Source organism: Monodelphis domestica, chromosome X, assembly GCF_027887165.1.
Source record: "Monodelphis domestica isolate mMonDom1 chromosome X, mMonDom1.pri, whole genome shotgun sequence".
Lineage (NCBI taxonomy): Eukaryota > Metazoa > Chordata > Mammalia > Didelphimorphia > Didelphidae > Monodelphis > Monodelphis domestica.
Window position 1 is genome coordinate 16,354,888 of NC_077235.1, and position 19,241 is coordinate 16,374,128.

The window sequence follows — 19,241 nt, forward strand, 5'->3', positions numbered from 1 at the left end:
GAGAGGGAGGGAGGGAGGAAGAGGGAAAGAGAGACAGAGAGACAGAGAGAGACAGAGAGACAGAGAGAGACAGAGAGAGAAATAAAGAGAGAGGTAGAATTAAAGAGACAGAGAATGAAAGCGACATATATGCAGAATGATAAATGGACAAGTTGATAGATCGATAGACCAATAGACATATAGAGGCAGACACATAGAGAGACATGCATTTTGAATGAGATAAATAGATAGATAGATAGATAGATAGATAGATAGACAGACCTATACAGACAGATATATAGAGACACACTTAGATATAATGAAGGATGGACAGAAAGGTAGACTGAGGTATCGATAGATTAATAGACAGAGAATGACAGATAGAGAGACAGAGAAAGTCAAGCAGATCAATACATAGACAGAAACAGACAAATATCTAGAGAGATAGACTTGATTAGATAGATTCAAAGAGAGAGAGATAGACAGAAAGATCACTAGGATGATAAAAAGAGAAGGAAGGATAAACAGACTTCCTGACACAGACATACTGATGGACAAAAAGACAGGTCAAAGGAACAGACAAACACATGAACAGATAGACGGACCGATAGATTAGTTTCTTTGTCATTCTGTCTATCTGACTTTTTTCTGTGTATCTACAAGTCTGTCTCACTGGAGGTGCAACTGTCTATTTATCCAGATTTTTGTATCTGTCTGTCTGTGTCTCTCTATCTTTCTGTCTTTATCTGCCTATCTATCTATCTATCTATCTATCTATCTATCTATCTATCTATATCTTTGTGTTTCTGTCGGTGTAGTTTATGTATCTATCTTCCTGCCTGTTTGTGCATCTCTCAATCTCTGTGTATGTCATTTGTGTTTTAAAATATTGTGACATCCTGGGGAACTAAAATTCCCAGTGTGACCCAGGGGTCCCACACCTTTGAGTCCTGGCTAGGGATTGGTTTTGCATTGGGCCAATCCCTTGTTGGGTGAGGGACCATGGCCATGGTCCCTCCTTAGCATGGGATAGGTCCATTTCAAGACCAATCCCATGAAAGGAAATAATGGGTGTCATCCCTGTTCCAGCATAGGATTGGTCCAATTCACGACCAGTCCCTCATTGGACATAAGTGTTAGGGACCTCTGGAGCACAGCGGGTAATGCAGTCCCCTAGGCCACAACCCTTGAAAACCCACAGGATCTCTGTATTAATCTATGTAGAATGAGAGATGGACATCTGGACAGAGAGAAGGACTAACAGACAGAGTATTTAATCTGTTATTCTATCTGTTCTCCTACTGGTTGGTCCATCTATCAGTCTGTCTGTCTCTTTTGTAGGTTTTCAAGTATTTTGAAAGCCATGGGAACTACAACCCCCATTGTGCCCCAGGAATCACTCCCCTTTGAGTCCTGGCTTTGGATTGGTCCAGAATTGGACAAATCCTGTGGTGGGGGCGGGACAATGCCCAAGGCTCCTCCTTAGCCCAGGATTGGTCCACATAAAGACCAATCAAAAACAGGAATGTAGGGAGCATCATTTATTACCCAGACTAGGAATGGACCAATTCAAGACCAATCCTGCCCAGGAAAGATGGGGGAGTAAAGAGTTGAGCAAACTGGGGAATGCAGTTCCTCAGTCAACAACCCAGGAAAAGCCACACTATCTCTAGCTCTATATCCATATAGACTGAGAGATAGAAAACTGGACTGACAGACAAGAGGACAGACTGACAGAGAGCTTCATTTATCTGTTATTCTTTCTTACTGCCATTCTGTCTATATATCTCTCAGTCTGTCTATCTGTCTGCCCATCAGTCCTCTCTGGGTATCTGTCTCCATATAAGTATTTATGTATGTTCCTGTCTATGTATGTATCTGTTAATCAATCGATCTCCAGTGTCTGTCAATCTGTCTGTCCATTGGTCTGTTCCTCTATCTAATTTATCAATCAGTCGATCTTTCCCATTCTCCTTCTCAGGTATCCACCCTAGAAAATCGGAACAAGTGGTTGCAGGCAAGCAAAGCATATGATGGTGTCCCTGTGATGTTCAGGATTGATCAGAAGATGTATTTGGTTCAAGATTGGAGGGGGAGTGGCAGACCTCCACTTTGGCCAGTGAGGTGAGTGGCTGTGGCAGACTGGATGATGCGTCCAAACCCTTCTGATCAGACTGATCCTTGAGGTGCTGGAAGTCTTGAATAGGAAATCAAGGAATCAATAGCTCAGAGGCTAAGCTCTGCGCCTTACTTACAGGGATCTTAACCTGTTGTCCTGACATTTCCCAACAAGGAGCATTTACTGAACAAGAATGGCATTTCCTTGGGCATGCTATGAAACAAAGTGAGTCAAAAGGACACAGAATGTTAGCCACCATTGAGATCCCATGCACTCTAGTGAGGATACTGCACAAACTGTGGTGAGATGAGCTGTTCCTCAGCTGCAGCCCCCACCTTTCACTGCTTCTACTCACTCTTTTTGCCCCTTTGAATCAGATGCCAAAGAGAAACACCCCTTCCTTAATGCTGCAGATGCCAAGAACCAGCCCCATGGCCTGGGACAAATCTCCTCCCCAAATCCCTTGTTTCTGTCCTCACTGCTGTCAAATGATAGCTAAACCACAGCATGGAGGTCTGCTGTCTTGCTATCCTCCCAAGGAACAGCTTTTGCACCCATGCTCTTCTACCTCAGCTGCCTCTTGACCACATTCAACATGACTTTCAAATCAATAAAATGTCTCTTTTATTTTGAAGCTAAGTTTCAGAGGTTTGCATTCTTGACAATGGTATCCCTCCGGAGCTCCAGGGGTGCTTCTCTGTACCGCACAACAATCATCCTGGGTGCCATTCAATAAAATGATGTCATCTCCTCAGGGAGAAAACTGACACCTGGGGCCAAGGAAGAAATGCAAAATCTTGAAACAGCTGGAGACCAGAAACTAAGTCTGGAGAATTGATCCTTCTCAAACTTTTCTAGCCAGCCTTTTATTTATTTCTTTATTCACTGATTTTATTATTGCTTTTTAGATATTATTTAGTCAATTTAGCATATTTTTCCTCCTCGGTGACAAGAATCATATTATGTCCACCATTCCTGTAGCTGAGGGGCAATTCTACTGGGTATGACATGTGTCCTTGATGAGAACATCTTTCTATGTTGTTGATGTTTGCACTAGGATGTTCATTTAGAGTCTATATCCCCAACCCTAACCCCCTGGACCCCTGTAATCTAGCAGTTGATTTTCTTCAGTGTTTCTACTCCCACATTTTCCTTGTAAATGTGGATAGTGTTTTTTCTCGTAGATCCCTCTGGATGGTTCAGGATCACTGCATTGCCACTAATGAAGAAGTCCATTTCATTCCATTGTACCGCAGTGTATACGTCTCTGTGTACAATGTTCTCCTGCTTCTGCTCCTCTCACTCTGCATCCATTCCTGGAGGTCTTTCTAGTTCCCTTGGAATTCCTCCAGTTTATTATTCCTTTGAGCACCATAGTATTCCAGCACCCACATATACCACAATTTATTCAGCCATTCCCCAATGGAAGGACATCCCCTCCTATTCCAATTTTTAGGGACTGTAGAGAGCGCAGCTATCAATATTCTTAGCCAATTCTTTTTTCTCATTATGTGTATGGGGTACAAAGCCAGTAGTGCTTTGGCTGGATCAAAAGGAAGACAGTCTTTTTGTGCTCTTTGGGCAGAATTCCAAATTGCCCTCCAGAATGGTTGCATCAATTTAACACTCCACCAGCAATCCCTTCACATGTCCCGACTTTGCTACATCCCCTGCAGCATTCATTACATTCCCTTGCCATCATGTTAGCCAATCTGTCTAGCCTCTATTTTAAAGAGAACTGTCAGCTGGACTCAGGAAACAAGGCCAACCAAAGAAAAGAGTCAAGGATCAGCTAAAGTCAAACTTGAAGTGGGCTGGCATTACACCAAAGCAACTAGAACTCGCTGCCTCTGACAGAAGCAGCTGGCGAACGCACATTAACCATGCCACCACCACCTTTGAAGATAAATGACATCGACGTCTTGCCACTGGGCGTGAACGCCGACACCGGGCCACAACCGCACCTCCAGTAACAACTGGTATTCCATGCCCCATGTGCCACGAAGTCTGCGCCTCTGCCTTTGGATTCCAAAGCCACCTGAGGGTACACCGTAGATGAAACTGCACAAAGACAATAGTCATTCTCGGTCACCGAGAGACTAACACAAATAGCCTCTATTTTAAAGAGGAGGCACATTCTCATTGATGCATGGCATCAGAGTGACCACATCATTGGATAGATTCAAACTCTGAAACATCAGGCAGTGTCTTCTATTAGTTGTTAAGGATTGGCAGAGGTACTGCTTACTCAAACGACAAAAAGGGTCCCAGTACTGATGTTCATCTAAACTCAATAGCAAGAATGCAAGTTGCAATGTTCCATGTACACTATCGGTCGTGGCCATTAAGTTTTTTAAGTGTGCTTGATAAGATGGAGAATCTTCTTCCTAGTTCCAGAATCTCGCAAACGGTGAATTTCTCAATAATTTTTCTTTCAAAAGTAACGTCCTTGAACCCATTAACATGGAAATAATGCCGACCTATCAAATAGTCAGAAAAACCCGAGTCTTTAACCACAATTTCACCTTCATAACAACTTTGAAATTAAAATTTAAAAGTTTCACACACACACACACACACACAAAGACACACGCACACACCCTCTCCCTATCTTTGCGAACGTTGGGAAGCTCTGGATTGAAAAACTGTTTACACTCCCCTTTACCTACTGAACAAAATATAATCATGCCAGTCTGTAGACCAAAATGATCCTTAAAATAATTCCCATATTCTAAGCCTTGCCTTTCTGAGGATTTCATCATAGATTGACAGAACATTTGCTCTAACAGGAGAAAAGTGGGAAATAACTCAAAATAGTGAAGAAAAGCTCCCTAATTTGAATACAAATGTCAGATATAAGTTGGTAATGATCAGCGGTCAGCTATAGAACTTGATAGAAACTTAGCTGAGCCATTCCTCAGCTGTTCCATTGGCCCTTGTGACTGTATCCTAACCAATTTTCCTCCATAGCATTTCCTTTCCCCATGATCTTTCCAAAGAATTCACCCTTAGATGGCAATTCTCTCTCACCATGCTGAGATTATCTTCCTTACTACCAATTCTTTCTAGGCTACATCATTTCATTTCTAACATCTTCTGATTCGACTTTGAGACAACCCAGAACTCTGGAATTTTTGCTGCATCTTCTCCAATGGACAGATGTTCCTTTCCATTCTCTTAACAAGGTAAAATGGTCCTATTTTCAACTTTCCTCCTTCAACTCAGTCTGGGGACTAACTCTGTCCTTTCTAGGTTCTCTAGTTAAAGGGCCTTGGCTCCAGGTAAATAGAATTCTCAGGGGAGATCAAATGGCCAGTTTTCCCTCTGCTGTCGAAATGTTTCTAAAGTCATTAAAAATGACAGGACACAATCCTTCACCGGATACCGTATCTGGGGGACTCCTTCAGATTTCTCCTAAGATGTCTCCTTGAGCAGTTCTTTAGATTCTGGGCTGGAGAAAAATCTGGTCCAAGCTTTTTGCTCCTAGGAAACATCTTGAGGTAAACCTTCCCTTTCATAGGTTTTCATATCTTCACCCCCACGCCAGAACTGGGGGGGCGGGGTAACATCCAGGGCATTCTAGAAATATCTTAGGAGTTTCCCAGGTGGGGAATTCCTTTCTCTATTAGTGGTCATGCGCCAATGATCATCAGAAATAATGCGGACAAAAACATTAGTTCTCTCCACTTCAAAAGGAAAATTAGTTCTCAGTAATTGCTTGTCTTTACAAACAAAAATTTATCTATTGTAATGGTTGCACTCTGGAAATTGACCTTCAAAATGCACCAAATCAGGTTATAGTTTAGATGATGCTTTTCCATTTTCAAAAACTCAAACTGGTAACGTTTTCTCTCCAAAAACAAAATTTAGGGTTACTAAGGAAAGGTTCAAAATTACCTCTAACAAGGAACACCTCTACGATTCCCTTCTCCTTTGCATTTTTTACTCTAATTTCCTTTTGGCTGCCAATTTGCCTTTCTCTTCCCCTTGCCTCAAAGCACATTGGCCTATGGCTAAAGCAGCTCCTAGAGAGGACATTAGTGGCTCAATTAAAAAATGTTCAGGGTTTCCTTAACATTGAAAGCAAAACCTTTTCCCCTGTATTTCCTGTCCTTTGACAACAATTGAAAGACCCGTCACGTACACCGTTGCCCATCCTCAAATGAACTTTCTTTACTCCAGAAATCACACACACACACACACACACACACACACACACACACACACACACACAGAGTAATCTGAAAAAAATCAAACCTTGCTCTTTGGAAGCAAATAACAGCTTGACAAAAATATGAAATGACTGCACCGAAATAACAAAGTTATTACCCAGTAGAAAATGCATCTTATTGGCAATACTCAAAATTCAGTGCACTTGATATACATGATTTCACACATTAGTCCTAGCAAAACTTGGGAAGAAGATTAGACAGTAAAGTCAAGAATTTCTGGACCTCCTTTGGCCTTCTGTTCCATAATCCCCTGAGGTCTCCTGCCCTCCTCTCTAGATTTTGGGAGGAATGAACTGTTGTAGCAAAACTTGATAGGCACTATTTGCTAACGTTTCTATCACCTGCATTCAGAGGACATCCATTTGACATGCAGTATAGCCCAAACTCCACAGAACGTTGAGAAGAAACAGAGAACTTAAGTTCTTCAGCTTCTAGGAGAAGCTCTTTCATAAACCAATTTTGATAACTCGTTAGAATTTAACCCCTGACATTTCAAATCAAGAAGACACTTTCTGTATTTTAGTAGGCTGAAAGCATTTACCCTGACCCTCTATAAAACACTCTGGCTCTCACATTCCAATTCAAACTTCCCATTCAAGGCTTTCAGCCAACCATTTACACAGGTCACCTATACAATCCTCGCTCTTCCTTCTACTAGAAATACTGCTTCACTCACAACCACAGGTACAAATACTCTGATAAAAAAGTTAGTCAATGAGGGAGCGTGTGGTCAGGTTGAACTGGGCACCATTTTGGCCGACATACCTTGGAACCAGATTTGATTGATGTTCCACACTTTTTCTAACATTCCCAGGTACCTGGTCCATCATATATTATATATAAATATGTACTTATGTGAATATGAACTTGGCAGCTGTTCCACTGGGTTCTAGGCTGGGGTATGCACTGAAAAGCGATTGTCCACTTGGTTCCTAATTAAACAGAGGTTCCTTTGCCAAGAGTTTGACTTACCTAACTGAACCCACCCAGATGATTCCTGACTGAACTCAATGGGTTCTTGTGTGTACCTCACATTTGATGGTCAAACTGGCTAGTGGTTTAGGCAGCTATAACTTGGGCTTCCTGGATGGCTCGCCATTTGTTAACTTGGAAATGACATAGAACTATCAAATAGTATGAAAAACCAAGTCTTGAATCAGGATAGGAATAAATCCCATATTCTATTCTTTACTCAGAGTCTTGGACCACAACTTTTTCAGGACATAAACCCTGAACTCTGGGGATGTTATACCTGGGAGGGACACCAGGCTAGATGAAAACTGCAAGGCACAAGAGAATTTGGGCAACCTTTGTACTTCCTCGGGGAAATCCAGGAGCAGGGAAAGATGAGTGACATTGCTGTAGCTACAAAGGAAATCACTGACAGGATACAATCAAGCTTAGGAAAGGAACCCTAGTCAAAGGCTAGGGTCTAAGAGAGGGGGCTGCTTACAGTGGATACTGAAGAATGGTCCCTGCCAGGTGTGGAATTCTCGGGAACGGGTCTCTTGATATAAGAGGGGAGAGTACCTAACTAGGATTGTCATTCACCTGAGTGTGCCCCACTCAGTCTGAAACTGTTCGCCTGTGATTCCCTTCAGGGTGGATTCCCATGGCAACAGGGAACAAGTACAATCTTTGGGGTCTCCAACCTACAAGCTCCTCCTGAAACCCGGGCTTCACCAGATCCCACTAGGCCACAAGTTTGGGGTTTCTACATTCCATGTTGACACACCTTATTGCTGATGCTGTACATACATTCACTCCATTCAATCAGGAAAAGCAGAAGCTGTATTTGCCAATAGTGGCCTATTAATGCAGGCAAAGTATGGTTTTTTTCAGGAAACAGAATTGCTGACAGTTTTACATGTGATGAAGATCATAGCACAGACTAGTAAAATCTCATGTGATTCCTTTTCTGTTGTTTATCTGGTTATTTGTTAAACAGCTATAAAAATTAAAGGAAAGCAAGATGCAAAACGTGTTCTCTTCATTGACACCACCGTGAATCCTATCTTGCAAAGACAGAGTTAAATTTTTAGAACACACTTTGCCTCTCACACCAATCTCCGCAATCCCCTCTCTGAGAGTACGTCAAAGATAAATGGTCTTCCCGGTTTTCCTATTGTCAACCTGGAATCAAGAAACCCCAAACTTGTGACCTAGAGGGATCTGGTGAAGCCCAGGTTTCAGGAGGAGCTTGTAGGTTGGAGACCCCAAAGTTTGTACTTGTTCCCTGATCCCGTGAAAATCCAGAGAGATAGATACAGACAAACAGAAAGACAGATAGGCAGGCCGACTGGCAGATGGGTACTCAGATAGGTAGGAGGGAAGATAGACAGATATAGAGAAGCACATAGACACATAGTCAGACACAGAGAGATAGACAGACAGGCCGACAGACAGATTGAGAGATAGTCAGAGACATTGAAAGATTAATAGAACATGAGAATATCGTAGAATGAAACAAAGGGACAGACAGAGACAGATAGATGGAAGGACGACAGGGAAGATGGAATGGAGAGACAGACAGACTGAGAGAGACACAGAAAGTCAGGCAGATGGATAGACATACAGACAGGGATGGACTGATAGCAATATAGACAGACAGATACAGTTAGATTGCTATATAGACAGAATGAGAGAAAAACGGACTGACAGACACAGACGGATCGACAGACTTACTGAAAGACTGACAGATGGACTAGTTTCTCTTTCATTTTGTCTATCTGCCTGTCTGTCTGTGTGTCTATTAACCTGTCCTTCTATCTGCAAGACCCATCTGGCAATATCTATATGTCTTTGTGTTTATGGATATATGTACCTATCTGTCTGTCTGTCTGTCTATCTATCTATCTATCTATCTATCTATCTATCTATCTATCTATCTATCTATCTATCTATCTCTTTGTGTTCCTGTCGGTGTAGTCTATGTATCTATCTGCCTGCCTGTTTGTGCATGGATCAATCTATGTGTATGTCTTTTGTGTGTTTTAAAGACCCCAAAGTTTGTACTTGTTCCCTGATCCCGTGAAAATCCAGAGAGATAGATACAGACAAACAGAAAGACAGATAGATACAGACAAACAGAAAGACAGATAGATATCCTGGGGAACTACAATACCCAGTGTGCCCAAGGCGTCCTACCCCTTTGAGTCCTAGATTGGAATTGGTCTGGCAATGGACCAATCCCGGGTTGGGGGAGGGCCAATGTCCATGGTCCCTCCTTAGCATGGGATTGGTCTATTTCAAGACCAATCCCCTGAAAGAAAATGGGCATCATCCTTTGACCAGCAGAGGAATGTTCCAATTCAAGACCACTCCCTCACCGGAAATTAGGGGGAGAGACCCCTGGAGCATGGTCTCTCTCTCTGCTCTCTCTCTCTCTCTCTCTCTCTCTCTCTCTCTCTCTCTCTCTCTCTCTCTCTCTCTCTCTCTCTCTCTCTCTCTCTCTCTCTCTCTCTCTCTCTCTCTCTCTCTCTCTCTCTCTCTCCGTCTCTCTCCTCTCTCTCCCTCTCCCCTCTCTCTCTCTCTCGTCTCTCTCTCTCTCTCTCTCTCTCTCTCTCTCTCTCTCTCTCTCTCTCTCTCTCTCTGTCTGTCTCTCTCTCTCTTTATATATGTCTATCTGTGTGCTGTCTATCAATATATCTATATTTTCTGTGTATCTCCTTGTGATGTCTATGTATCTATCTGCCTGTCTGTATGTGTATCTATCCATCTGTCTGCCAGCCAGTCCCTTCTGGTTATCTCTATGTATGTTACTATGTATGTTTGTATGTATGTATGTATGTATGTATGTATGTATGTATCGATGTGTTTCTCTCAGTCTGTCTTTCTGTCCATCTATCTGTCTGTCTGTGTCTGTCAGTTTTTTTCTCTACACAGATAGATAGCTATTTGTGCGTATGTGTGTGTGTATGTGTGAAAGACAGAGAGAGAGAGAGAGAGAGAGAGAGAGAGAGAGAGAGGGGAGAGAAAGAGAGAAAGCCACACATATTCAGAATGATAAATGGACAAGTTGATAATTCGATAGACCGATAGACATATACAATATACAGGCAGACACATAGAGAGACACAGATAGAATGAGATAGATAGATAGACAGCCTGACACAGACAGATATATAGAGACACAGAAAGATGGATCGACAGGCGTACAGAAAGACTGATAGATGGACTAGTTTCTCTGTCATTTTGTCTATCGGCCTGCCTGTCTATGTGTCTATCAGCCTGTCCTTCTGTCTGCAAATCCCATCTTGCTATATCTATGTGTCCATGTGTTTCTGGATGTATATTCGAATCTATCTATCTATCTATCTGTCTATCTATACATATATATGTATATGTAATTCTTTCTGTGTGATTGTCCTTCCTTCTACATCTCTTCCTTGCTCAGTCTCCCTCTGTCTCTCTTTCTCTCTCTCTGTTTTTATATTTATCTGTGTGCTGTCTGTCATTATATCTATATTTTCTGTGTCTCTCTGTGCTGTCTATGTATATATCTGTCTGTCAGCCAATCCCATCTGGTTATCTCTATGTATTTATGTAGGCATGTATGGATTCGTTTGTTTACCTTAGTTTCTGCCTTTCTGACCCTCTATCTGTAAGTTTGTGTCTGTCAGTTTTTTTTCTCTACACATATAGATCGATAGCTGTGTGTGTGTGTGTGTGTGTGAGAGAGAGAGAGAGAGAGAGAGAGAGAGAGAGAGAGAGAGAAAGCGAGAAAGCCATAAATATACAGAATTATAAATGGAAGTTGATAGATCCATAGACCGATAGACATATTGAGAGACACACAGATAGAATGAAATAGATAGATAGGTAGACAGACAGACAGACACAGAGAAATTTATAGAGACACAGTTAGAAATAATGGCAGATCGACAGAAAGGTAGACTGAGGTATCCATACATTAATAGACAGAGAGATGACAGATAGTGAGACAGAGGGTCATAAACAGATAGAGAGACAGAGAAAGTCAAGCAGATCGATACACAGAAAGAAACAGACAAATATCTAGAGAGATAGACTTGGGTAGACAGATTCAAAAAAAGATGGATAGACAGAAAGATCTCTAAGTTGATATGAAGAGAAGGAAAGAGAACCAGACTTCCAGACACAGACAGACTGATGGACAAAAAGATAGGACAGCTGAACAGACAGATGGACACATGAACAGACTGACACACAGATTAGTTTCTCTGTCATTCTATTTATCTGCCTTCCTTTTTGTGTATCTACAGGACTTTCTGTCTCACTCAATATGCAAGTGTCTATCTATCTAATTATCCATATTTTTGTGTATCTCTCTCTCTCTCTCTCTCTCTCTCTCTCTCTCTCTCTCTCTCTCTCTCTCTCTCTCTCTCTCTCTCTCTCTGCCCCCCCTCCCTTCTTTCTCTTTGTGTTTCTGTCGGTGTTGTCGATGTATCTTTCTGCCTGCCTGTTTGTGCATGGATCAGTCTGTGTATGTCTTCTGTGGGTTTTTAAGTGTTGTGACAGCCTGGGGAACTACAATCCCCAGTGTGCCTCAGGGGTCCCACGCCTTTGAGTCCTCATTTGGGATTGGTCCTGAGTTGGACCAATCCCGTGTTGGGTAAGGGAACATACTCATGGTCCCTCCTTAGCACTGGATTAGTAGTCATCTCTGGGTAACCAAGGATGACAATTGTCTTTGTGTGCTTTCATCTGTGATGTAGATGAGTGTGCACAAAAACACTTGTGCATGAAGGAAATTTAAGTGGAAAAAGTCGATACACAGAGATAGTCCCACTCTCTTGGTGTTGGAAGCCTGGGTACAGTGGCACGAAAAATCATTACACCTGGAGATTTCCTCAGCTGGTTTGGATGGCCGTGTTGTCTTTTGTGCTTTAACACGCCCTAAGCATTCCACAGTACTTTGCTGTATCGCCCTCTCAGCCGTTGAACCTTCTTATTGGTTTCTTCCATCTGTTTGTCCGAAGCAGTCTTCACATGCTGGGTGAGCAAAGGCTTAGTTCACCAGGGGTCTACGACCCGCTGGCTACCCTCACAAGGTTTAGCCGGCCTGTAGAACATGCTCATGGTCCCTCCTTAGCACGGGATTTGTCCATTTTAAAACCAATCCCATGAAAGGAAATTATGGCCATCATCCCTTGCCCAGCATAGGATTTGACAAATTAAAGAACACTCCCTACAGGGAAATAAGAGGCAGTGACCCTTGGAGAACGCTGGGGCATGTAGTACCCTAGGCCGAAACACTGGAAAAGCCACACTATATCTCTCTATGGATCTATGTAGAGGGAGAGATGGACAACTAGACAGACAGAAGGTCTGACAGACAGATTTGTTGATGTGTTATTCTGTCTATCTGCCTGCTGATAGGTGTATCGATCAATCTACCTGTCTCACTTTTTGGGATTTTCCTGGATTATGACCGCCTTCAGAACTACAAAACCCAGGGTGCCCCAGGAGAACCTCCTCTTTGAGTCCTGGCTTGGAATTGGTCCCAAATTCGACCAATTGCAATTTGAGTGATGCAAGATGCCCATGGCCCGTCTTTAGCCCAAGATTGGTCTATATCAAGACCAATCACAAACAGGGAAGTAGGAGGAATGCATGGAACACACTGAGAGATACAATTCCTCAGGCCAAAACACAAGAAAAGCCACCCTATCTCTAGCTACATATCCATGTAGAATGACAGATGGACAATTGGACCAACAGACAAGACAACTGAAAGACAGAGAGCATCGTTTATCTATTCTTCTGTCTTACTGCCTTCCTGTCTATGTATCTGCCAGTCTATCTATCTGTCTGCCCATCAGTCCTCTCTGGGTATCTATATCTATATAGGTATGTATGTATGTTCATGTCTATGTATGTATCTGTTTATCGATCGATCTACAGTGTCTGTCAATCTGTCTGTCCATTGGTGTATCCATCTATTTATCTCATCAATCAGTCAATCTTTCCCATTCTCCTTCTCAGGTGTCCAACCTAGAAAATAGGAATACCTGGTTGTAGGCAAGCAAAGCATATGATGGTACCCCTGTGGTGTTCAGGATTGATCAGAAGATGTATTTGGTTCAAGATTGGAGGGGGAGTGGCAGACCTCTACTTTGGCCAGTGAGGTGAGTGTCTGTGGCAGACTGGATGATGGGTCCAAACCTTTTTCTCAGACTCTTCCATGAGGTGATGTAAGTCTTGAATATGAAAGCAAGGAATCAATAGCTCAGAGGCTATGCTCTGCGCATTACTTACAGGAATCTTAACCTGTTGTCCTGACTTTTCCCAACAAGGAGCATTTACTAAACAAGAATGGCATTTCCTTGGGCAGGCTATGAAACAAAGTGAGGCAAAAGGATAAAGAATGTTAGCCGCCATTGAGATCCCATGCAATCTAGTGAGGATACTGCATAAACTGTGGATAGTTGAGCTGTTCCTCAGCTGTAGCCCCCACCTTTCACTACTTCTACTCACTCTTCTTGCCCCTTTGAATGAGATGGCCAAAGAGAAACACCCCTTCTTTAATGCTGCAAATGCCAAGAACCAGCCCCATAGCCTGAGGCAAACCTCCTAACCAAACTCCTTGTATTTATGTTTCTCTATATATATATCTATCGAACTTCTGTTGACTTGTAAAAACACAAAACTATTAAATAGTCAGAGAAATGACTCTTTAGTCAAGGAAAAGGGGGACAGTATGACAGTAGAGCTCTAGACAGAACTGGGTGCCAAAAGGCTACACAGAGTCTGAGGATTGATCTCTGGTTGCTCTGGACACTGACGCCTGGGAAAGGCAACAGCACCAGACTGGACAGTTCCAAAGAAGAAAAGAATTTGGGGAACTTCTCTCCCATTTGGGGGAAATCTGGGGGCAGGGAAAGATGAATGACTTTGCTCTAGCTACAAGGAAAATGGGAGTGTTCAAACTCTACTGAGAGTATTCAATGAAGCGTGGGAAAAGAATTACAGCTTGAGGAGAGGGTCTAAGGGAAAGGGCTGCTGACAGTGGAGACTAAATGATGGTCCCTGATAATGTGGGGATTTACTTGGGAAAAGATCTCTGATACCCCAGGGGAGACCACCTAAAACAAAGAGGGTCCTGAGCATCTCCTTAGTCCCATTCAAGTAGAATTGGCATTCACTTGAGGCTCCATTATTTAGTCTGTATCTGCTAACCTGAGGTTCCCTTCTGGGTGGACAAGGAGCAAGTACAAACTTTGAGTCTTCACTTTAGAAGCTAGTCCTACCTTTGGAGTTAATCCTATCTTAGTATGCTACATGTTTAGGGTTTCTATATTCCATGTTGACACTCTATCTGTTTATCTATCTTTCTTTCTATATATGTAATTCTTTCTCTGTGATTGTCCCTCCGTCCATGTCTTTTCCTTGCTTGGTGTCTCTCTCTCTCTCTCTCTCTCTCTCTCTCTCTCTCTCTCTCTCTCTCTCTCTCTCTCTCTCTCTCTCTCTCTCTCTCTCTCAATGCAATTGACCATTTGGTTCCTGAAAAAAGAGAGGTTCCTTTGCCGAGAGTTTGGCTGACCTTACCAAACCCACCCAACTGATTCCTGACTGAACTCAATGGGTTCTTTTATTTACCTCACATCTAGTGGTCAAAGTAACTGGAGGTTCAGGCAGCCATAACTCGGGCATCCTAACTGGCTCGGTATTTCTTAACTTGGAAATACCACAGATCTCTCAAATACTCTGAAAAACCATGTCTTGAATCAGGATAGGGCTAAATCCCACATTGTATTCTTTACTCAGAGGGTGGCAACACAACTTTTACAGGCCATAAACCCTGGACTCTGGGGATGTTATCCCTGGGTGGGCCACTAGGCTACGTGACAACTCCAAGGAACAAAAGAATTTGGGGACCCTCTCTACCATTTTGGGGAAATCCAGGAACAGGGTAAGATGAATGACAATGCTGTAGCTACAAAGGAAATCCCTGACAGGATAAAATCAAGCTTAGGAAAGGAATCCTAGCCAAAGGCTAGGGTCTAAGAGAGGGGGATGCTTACAGTGGATACTGAACAATGGTCCTTGCCAGGTGTGGATATTCTTGTGAAAGGGACTCTTGAAGAGATAGGGGAGACTACTTAACTAGGATTGTCATTCACATGACAGTCCCCCCTCAGTCTGAAACTACACACCTGGGATTCCCTTCAGGATGGATTCCCATGGCAACAGGGAACAAGTACAATCTTTGAGGTCTCCAACCTACAAGCTCCTCCTGAAACCTGGGCTTCACCAGATCCCACTAGGTCACAAGTTTGGGGTTTCTCGATTCCATGTTGACACACTTTATTGCTGATGCTGTGAATACATTCACTGCATTCAATGAGGAAAAGCAGGAGCTGTATTTGCCAATAGTGGCCTATTAATGCAGGCAAAGTATAGTTTCTTTTTGAAGGAAACAGAATTGCTTTCAGAGACAGACAGACTGAGAGAGACCCGTAAAGTCATGCAGATGGAGACAAGGGATAGACAGATAGCAATACAGATAGATAGATGCAGCTAGATCAATACATTGATGTATAGACAGAATTAGGGAAAAACAGACTGACAGACACAGACAGATGGATCTACAGACATACAGAAAGACTGACAGATGAAATAGTTTCTCTGTCATTTTGTCTATCTGCCTGCCTGTCTGTGTGTCTATCAGCTTGTCCTTCTGTCTACAAATCCCACCTGGCTATATCTATGTGTCCATGTGTTTATGGATGTATATTCGAATCTATCTATCTATCTATCTATCTATCTATCTATCTATCTATCTATCTACCTATCTGTCTATCTGCCTGTCTGTCTATCTGTCTATCTGTCTATCTTTGTCTATGTGTATCTGTGGATGTAGTCTATGTATCTATCTGCCTGCTGGTTTGTGCATGGATCAGTCTCTGTGCATGTTCTTGGTGTGTTTTCTAGTGGTGTGACATCCTGGGGAACTACAACTCTTTTTGTACCCCAGGAATCTGTCCCTTTTGAGTCCTGGCTTGGGATTGGTCTTGCATTGGACTAATCCTGTGTTGGGGGATAGACTATGTCTATGGTCCCTCCTTTGCATGGGATTGGTCCATATCAAGAACAATCCCATGAAAGAAAAATGGGCATCATCTCTTGTCCAGCAGAGGATTGGTCAAATTCAAGACCAAGGGACCACTCTAGCACACTGGGAGGTGTAGTCCCGTAGGCCACAACCATTGAAAACCCACCTGATCTCTCTCTATGAATCTATTTAGATGGAGAGATGGACAGCTAGACAGACAGAAGGACAGACAGACAGATTATTGGATCTGTCATTCTGTCTATTCGCCTACTGGTTGGTACATCTGTCAGCCTGTCTGGGTTTCTTTTGTGGGTTTTCAAGTATTCTGAAAGGCTGGGGAACTACAAGCCCCATTGTGCCCCAGGAATCCGACCCTTTTGAGTCCTGTCTTGAGATTGGTCCAAAATTGGACCAATCCCATGGTGGGGGCGGGAAATGCCAATGGTCCCTCCTTAGCCCAGAATTGGTCCATCTTATTTGCAATCAAGCACAGTAAGGTAGGGAGCATCATTCCTCACCCAGCCTAGGATTGGTCCAATTCAAGACCAATCCAAATCAGGAAACATGGGGGAGGAACCAGTGGAGCACAGTGGGGGATGCAGTCCCTCAGGCCACAACCTAAGAAGAGCAAAACTATCTCTAACTCTATATCCATGTAGACTGAGAGATGGACAAGGGTGTCTTTGTGTGCTCTTATGTGTCTATTTATGTATCTATGCATCTGTGTATCTCTCTATGTATCTAACTACTGCTGACTTGTACAAACACAAAACTACTAAATAGTCAGAGAACTCACTCTTTAGTCAAGGAAATGGGGGTCAATGTTACTGTAGAGTGCTAGACAGAGGTAGGAGCCGCAAGGCTCCACAGAGTCCCAGGATTGAACTCTGGTGGCTCTGGACACTGACCCCTGCGAAAGGCAATAGCACCAGATTGGACAGTTTAAAGAAGAAAAGAATTTGGGGAACCTCTCCACCATTTTGGGGAAACCCAAGGGCAGGGAAAGATGATTGACTTTGCTCTAGCTACAAAGAAAATGGGAGTGTTCAAACTCCACTGACAACATCCTCTGAAGCTTGGGGAAAGAATCACAGCTTGAGGAGAGGATCTAAGGGAAAGGGCTGCTGACAGTGGAGACTAAAGATGATTCCTGATCAGGTGGGGATTTACTTTGGAAAAGATCTCTCTGGTCCCACAGGGGAGACCACCTAAAACAAAGAGGGTCCTAAGCATCTGCTTTGTCCCAATCAAGTAGAATTGGCATTCACTTGTGGCTCCATTATTTAATCTGAAACTGCTAGGCTATGGTTTCCTTCTTCGTGGATTCTCACAGAAACAAGGAGCAAGTACAAACTTTGAGTCTTCAATTTAGAAGCTAGTCCTAAATTTAGGCTACATCTGATCTTACTCTGCTACAAGTTTGAGGTTTCTATATTCCATGTTGATACTCTGTCTATCTATGTGTCTGTATATATATGTTCCTTGTTCGGTCTCTCTCTGTCTCTCTGTCTCTCTCTGTCTGTCTCTGTCTCTCTCTCTGTCTCTCTCTCTCTCTCACTCTCTCTCTGTCTCTCTCTCTTTATATATGTCTACCTGTGTGCTGTCTGTCTATCAATATATCTATATTTTCTGTGTATCTCTTTCTGCTGTCTCTGTATCTATCTGCCTGTCTGTATGTGTATCTATCCATCTGTCTGCCAGCCAGTCCCTTCTGGTTATCTCTATGTATGTTACTATGTATGTATGTATCTATTTGCTTCTCTTAGTTCTTCTCTTCTGTGCATCTATTTTTCTGTGTGTCTGTCAGTTTTTTCTCTACAGAAATAGATAGCTATTTGTGAGAGAGGAATAGAGAGAGAGAGAGAGAGAAAGAGAGAGAAACAGAGAGACAGACAGAGAGAGGAAAAGCAACAAATATGCAGAATGATAAATGGACAGGTTGATAGAGTGATAGAGATATACAGAGACACACAGATGGAATGAGATAGATAGATAGATTGATTGATTGATTGATAGATGAATAGATAAATAGATAGACAGACACACAAACAGTGATGTAGAGATAGAGTTAGATATAATGACATTTAGACAGAAAGGTAGACTGAGGTATCGATATATTAATAGACAGAGAGAATGATGGATAGCAACACAGAGGGTTAGACACACATAGAGAGACAGAGAGAGTCAAGCAGATCGATACATAGACATAAACAGTCAAATATCTAGAGAGATAGACTTGGGTGGACAGATTCAAAAAGAGAGAGATAGACAAAAAGATCACTAGGTTGATATGAATAGAAGGAAAGAGAAAAAGACTACCAGACAGAGACAGATTGATGGACGAAAAGACAGGACAGAGCGACAGACAGATACACAAATGAACAGAAAGACTGACAGACAGATTAGTTTCTCTGTCATTCTGTCTATCTGCCTTCCTTTCTGTGTATCTACAAGTCTGTCTCACTGGATGTGCATCTGTTTGTCTAAATATCCTGATTTTTGTATCTGTCTATCTGTCTGTCTCTATCTGTCTCTCTGTCTCTCTATGTATCTGTCTATCTATATGTCTGTCGATCTGTCTGTCTTTCTACTTATATATCTATCGATCTATCTATGTCTTTGTATTCCTGTTGGTGTAGTTTATGTATCTCTCTTCCTGCTTGTTTTGGCATGGATCACACTGTGTGTATGTCATTTGTGTGTTTTAAAGTGTTGTGACATCCTGGGGAACTACAACTCCCAATGAGACCTAGTGGTCACATCCCTTTGAGTCCTGGCTTCTGATTGGTCTTGTATTGGACCAATCCTGTGTTGGGGGATGGACTATGTCTATGGTCCCTCCTTAGCATGGGATTGGTCCATATCAAGACCAATC

The 19,241-nt window shown here is 42.6% G+C and overlaps 1 long non-coding RNA gene across 1 annotated transcript in view; it reads left to right on the top strand.

Moving 5' to 3' along the window:
- LOC103103347 (uncharacterized) overlaps window positions 1-19,241 on the top strand; it is a 308,316-nt gene that overhangs the window by 243,023 nt on the left and 46,052 nt on the right. Inside the window, exons 31-33 of the long non-coding RNA XR_008914376.1 lie at window positions 1,961-2,103; window positions 5,168-5,283; window positions 13,297-13,439. This is a non-coding gene — a long non-coding RNA (uncharacterized LOC103103347). The remainder of the gene's footprint in view (window positions 1-1,960; window positions 2,104-5,167; window positions 5,284-13,296; window positions 13,440-19,241) is intronic.